The sequence below is a fragment of the Panthera uncia genome, unplaced genomic scaffold (genome assembly GCF_023721935.1).
Source record: "Panthera uncia isolate 11264 unplaced genomic scaffold, Puncia_PCG_1.0 HiC_scaffold_1252, whole genome shotgun sequence".
Classification (NCBI taxonomy): Eukaryota; Metazoa; Chordata; class Mammalia; order Carnivora; family Felidae; genus Panthera; species Panthera uncia.
In genome coordinates, this window is record NW_026057868.1 from 1 (window position 1) to 5,883 (window position 5,883).

General features: G+C 38.4%; 1 pseudogene; it reads right to left on the minus strand.

Moving 5' to 3' along the window:
• Positions 1–6: 6 nt before the first annotated feature.
• On the minus strand, positions 7–5,875 carry LOC125916849 (keratin-associated protein 4-4-like; annotated as a pseudogene).
• Between the last annotated feature and the right edge of the window lie 8 nt (positions 5,876–5,883).

Here is a 5,883-nt window from a genome sequence, read left to right on the forward strand (position 1 = left end):
AACCACAGCAGCTGGGGCGGCAGCAAGTGGTCCTGCAGCAGGTGGTCTGGCAGCAGGTGGGGTGGCAGCAAGGCTGGCAGCAGCTGGAGCCACAGCAGCTGGGGCGACAGCAGGTGGTCCTGCAGCAGGTGGTCTGGCAGCAGCTGGGGCGGCAACAAGTCTGCTGACCACAGCCCTGGTCAGAGCAGACGGAGCCACAACAGGAGTTGACCATGGTGTCAGAGGGAGGTTTGGGGTGGGTTTCCAGGAAGGTGGGTTTGGAAGATTTGAACATCTGCTTCCCCAAGGTCACCTTTTATACCTTGCTTGGTGGCCAGTGTCTCACATGCAACACTCTTTTCTTTTCATTGTTTGTCCTAATAGTAGCCAATTATCAAATTAGCCAGTTTTCATTTTCAGGTTAAGGTTTTCAAGATAGATGGATAACATGATTTCATTTTCCTGATACATGACTCATCCCATCTGCTTTTCCTGAATCATCTTTAATGTGTTTGTCTTGCTTTAGCTACCTAAAAGAAAGCTGTCACCTGATTTATGTCTAGAGGTATATGTGTTTATCTAATTGTGCTTAGCAAATCATATGTACTCTTGGGAGATAATGGTTCTTAGAGGCCCACATTTGTTTTGGTGACCTGGGAATATCAGGGTGCATTTCAGTCTGATGGCCCATTCATAGTGGGTCATTTATGCTGGGAACTTTTGAGTATGGATTAGGGGATCACTGTCATGAGGATAAGAATCTTAGGACACACCTCCTCCCCATTGTGATCATGCCCCATTATCTAGACTTCCTGCTTGGAAAGAAATAACTTTTCTAAGAAGTAAAACTAGGTCACAAATTTTGATATATCTTGTTTTCTCTCAGGTCTATCAAGGCATACTTAAAATACAAAAAATTCCACATGGTCAATGTTTCCATTTTGTTGAGTTTGGATATATGCCTAGACCCATAATACCAACACCACAATTGAGGTAATAAATATTATCTGTCATCGCCCAAAGGTTTATTTGTCCTCTTGCTCTGCATGTTATGTGTGGTAAGAACACTTAGCATGAGATCTACCCTCTTAACAAGTTTGTCAGTGCACCCTGTTGTATTGTGAGCTATATGTACATTGTTGTTCTGTAGATCTCTAAAGCTTACTCATCCTGTATAAGTATAATTTTATATTCATTAAAGAACTACCCATTTCCTCTTCCTCCCTGGAAACCACCATTGTACTCTCTGCTCCTATGGACTTGATGATTTTATGTGTAATCATGCAGTATTTACTTGTCCTTCTGTGACTTACTTCACTTAGCCTAATGTCTTCTAGGTCCATCCATATTGCTGCAAATAATGGGATTTCCTTATTTTTATAAGGGTGATGATATTCCATTATGTGGCTATTTCATATTTTTTAAATCCATTTGTCTGTCAGTGGACATATGGGTTATTTCCATATCTTCACTATTGTGAATAATGCTGTTATAAACATGGGAGTGCAGATACCTCCTCAAGATCCTGATTTCACTTCTTTCAGATATATACCCAAAAGTAGGGTTGCTGATTTATACAGTAGTTCTATTTTTCATTTTTTAGGAACCTCTATACTGTTTCCCATAGTGGCTGCGCCATTTTACATCCCAACAGTGTAAAAGGGTTCTAATTTCTCCACATCCTCACCAATATTTGCTATCTTTGGTGGGGTGTTACAGATGTGAGGTGGTATTTCATTTTTCTCCACAAACAAACCTCCAGAATTCAGCTTTAGGGCTTCTTAGGGGAAGTCAGCTGCAGAGATAGAAGCCCTCTATCTACCTGTATCATAAGGTTCAAGTCCCTTAACTTCTGCTTTGTTGGGCTGACTTTTCTTCTGACTTTGACTTCTTGTTTTTCTGTCTTTGTCAGGGCATGTTGACTTATCTCTGTTTCCAAGATTTACTTGTCAATACAAGTTAGATTGCCCAGTGTCCTTGCCTTTTACTGTAATTCATATCTTACCATCTTGCTGTCTCTTTAAATTGCTGGGCTCTGAAGATACCCTATATTTTTCTGCTTCATTACTTAAATTGTTGATCAGATTTCACTTTCTAGGTCTTTATTTCCAAGAAAGGAGACATAAAATGAATATCCAGGTTAGACAACACCAACCTATTTATTCATAGTGGGATGGAGTAAAAGCTTAAAGGTTACAAAATTCCCAACCAAATGACTAGCAGACTAGTGTTTCAAAAAAATAGGGGCACTGCCAGTTCGTCAGCTGGCTCTTCAAATACATTTTCCCCGTGGAGAACAAGGGAACCCAGAGAATGAGGAGAACACTGGAAAACCTTGTCTTTGAATTATGTTCTTCCAAATATATGTCATTTTCAACTTTAGGATGGTTTTTGAGTAGTCATTTCATTCTTGGACTGGTCTTTCTGAAAACGGAACCATGGACATCTCAACTTTGTTGAGTCTTTCCGTAAAATATGTTTATCAAATCATGAAGTTGGGAAAGATTGAATATATTGAATGCCAGAATCATGATTCCAAGTGACTTGGACGTCCTAGCATAAGAGGCAAAATCTAGCACAAGGAAATCTCAGAGCCTTTCTTAGATCTAAAAGAGTAGTTACCAATGCAACATGGCACATGGGATCGAGGAGGAGTAAATATATCTAAACTTCTTGGGAGAATTTATTTGAACTGCCTACATATCCTAAGGTTGTATGTACCCTTAGCAGCTCTTCCTTGGGTATATTATTACCAGAATGAGCCATGTTACTAGTGGTATTGGGTAGCAAAAGAGATTCAGAATTGCTGCTCTTCAGATAACCACTGGACATCTATAAGCATAGATTGAAGCAGTTTGTAATGAAAAAGACATAGGTGTTTACATGATATTGTAACCTCAGAACAAGTCCACATTTAGTGCCATTAAATGCTGAATGCAGACATTAATACATTAACGCAAGTGTGGTATTTTAAAAGGAAGAAGACACAGTTCTACTCCTTTCTGAGCATTCAGAACACATCTGAAAATGTGTTCAGTTCTTGCCTACATTTAGAATAATAGAGATAAATTGTGGTATATTAAAAGCAAAATTGCTAAGATGGTGACATCGTGATCAATGAAGAGCAGGTGAAAAAACTTGGGAAAATTGGCTTAAAGAAAAGAAAAGTGGAGCAAAGGCATGGCTGTGCAGCATGGAGGAGCTGTATGTGAGAGATTGGACTTGCCCCAAATGAATGTCATGGGCTGACACAGGATAAGTGGGTGGCTCATAGAGAAAAAAAAATTTATACTCACCATAAAGTTTTATGGAATGGCTTCCTCCATACATAGCAGGGGGATGTAAGTGTAAGCTGGTGTTGCAGAGGAAGACTCGTGAACCAGATGGAGGAGATTGGGTGAAATGACTTTGAGGATTCCTTTCTACCATAAGGGACCTATAAGTCTAATCAATCAAATTCTTTACGGTGCTTCTTTTTTTTTTTTTCCGTGGCCATTATGCCCTGGCCCTAATTTCCAAGCTGACACAACCAAGCTAAAAACCCAGGCTCACACATACAAGTGCACATAAAACTGGTAAAATCTGAACAAGTTCTGTAGATTGTGCTAATGTTAGTTTCTGAGTTTTGGTGTGTACTATAATTCTATAAGAAGTGACCATTGGGGGAAATTGGATAGAGAGTACCCAGAATTTTGCTGTACTGTTTTTCAACTTCTTGTGAACCTATAGTTATTTCAAAATAAAATGTAAAATAAAGCTCAGTGGAGGTAAAAGGGAGCATACTTTTGTCTACCATGTACCTTTATCTTATTAAATCTTTGTCACAACTGTCTTTTTTCCTTCAATCAATAAAATATATATTTGAGAAATGAAGAGATTCTTGTAGGTATGAGATAAAATTTGAAAATTCTAGTTTGCTGCCTTGAAGTCAGACACATAGAGTTTAAAAAAATTTTTAAAACAAGTGTAAAAACACTTAAGTGTATCTTAAGTGTAAGAACACTTAAGATATACCTTCTTAGAAAATTTTAAGTATATAAAACAGTATTGTCAGCTGTCAGCACTATGCTATATAGTAGATCTCCAGAAGTTACTTATCTTGCATAACTGAAACTTTGTACTCTGACCAGCATCTTCCCATTTATTCCTTTCCTCAGCCCCTGGCATCACCATTCTGCTCCCTGCTTCTATTTGATTATTGAGTTTGATTATTTTATGCATGTAAGATCATGCAGTATTTGTCTTTCTGTATTTGACTTATTTCATTTAGCATAATGTCCTCCAAGTCCACCCATGTTGCAAATGGCAGGGTTTCCTCCTTTTAAAGCTGAATAATACTCCATTCTATATATACACTATTTTTTCTTTATCTGTTCATCTATAGATGAATGCTTAGGTTGTTTCCATATCTTGGCTATTGTGAATATTATTGCCATAAACATTGGAGTACAGGTATTCCTCTGAGGTTCTGATTTCAGTTACTTTGGATACATACTCAGAAATGGGATTGCTGGATTGTATGGTAGTTCTGTTTTTTAATTTTTTAATTTTTTAATGTTTATTTATTTTTGAGAGAGAGAGAGCAGATGAGGGGCAAAGAGAGAGGGAGACACAGAATCTGAAGCAGGCTCTAGACTCTTAGCTGTCGGCACAGAGACCAATGAGGGGCTCGAACTCACAAACCACAAGATCATGGACCTGAGCTGAAGTCAGATGCCTAACCAACTGAGCCACCTAGGAGCCCCTGTGTTTTAATTTTTGAGGAACCTCCATATTTTTTTCCATTATAGCTGTACCAACTTAACATTTTCACCTACAGTATACCAGAATTCCCTTTTCTCAACATCCCTATCAACACTTGTCTTTTTTTTTAAATAATAGCCATCCTAATAGGTATCAGGTGATATCTCATTGTGATTTTGATTTGCATTTCCCTGATGATTAATGGTGTGTGACAATTTTATAGGTGTGTATCATCATCCTTTCTTTGGAGAAAAGCAATCCTAAATTGAGAGTTTAAGTAACACGTCCAAGGCCACAGTTAGTATGTGGTACAGTCAAAATTCAGACCTAAGTCTAATTCCCAAGTCCGTGGGCTATCTACACTGAGCTGCCTCTGTTTAAATTGGTTTAAATCAATTCATGGATTATAGTTTTCTAAGGACTCTTTTTTGTTGGCAGTTGTAATCCATAGCTCTCATGTTATATGTATTAGGTTCAAAGATGCCTCCCTTTAAACCTTTTCTTGTTTCTGCTAACACTTAATTGTGACCTGGATAAAAATCTCATTGGTGAGTACCAGTTTAATTTTTCTGTTGTAGGATCCCCTGAGAATATGTGCTCCTATGTCACATGAAAAAGAGCAATATGCATTGAACATTTCATTAATAAGAAATAATGAGAGATGAGCAATATCAGTGCCTTCCAATACTAAAAAGTTTTATTTGGGAGCCTCAAGAAATTCCACATGAACATAGATTCCATTGAGAAACATTGGAAAGAAAAAAAACCTAGAAGAGGAACATTTAAAGACTTTTATATTTAGAATCAGAATTAGAAATTCTGAAAAATCAGCTGCATAATCTGACCATAAATTCTGACTCATTTGGCAATAAGGTATTTCTACATAAGAGAATAAGTGACATAGAGACCAGAGGTTTCCAGATCAGTCCATGGGTCTGTTTGTAAGTTCATGACATCAGGAAGTGCCATGTGTTTTGTTAAATTAGATGCTTTCTTCCTGGACTGAAGGATGGGGGCAAGGAGGTTCCAGTCCAGAGCAGGATGTTCAGCAGCAAGAACTGCCATAGCAGCTGGGGCAGCAGCAGGTGCAGGTGGTCTGGCAGCAAGAGGGGTGGCAACAGCTGGACACACAGCAGCTGGGGCAACAGTAGGTGGTCCTGC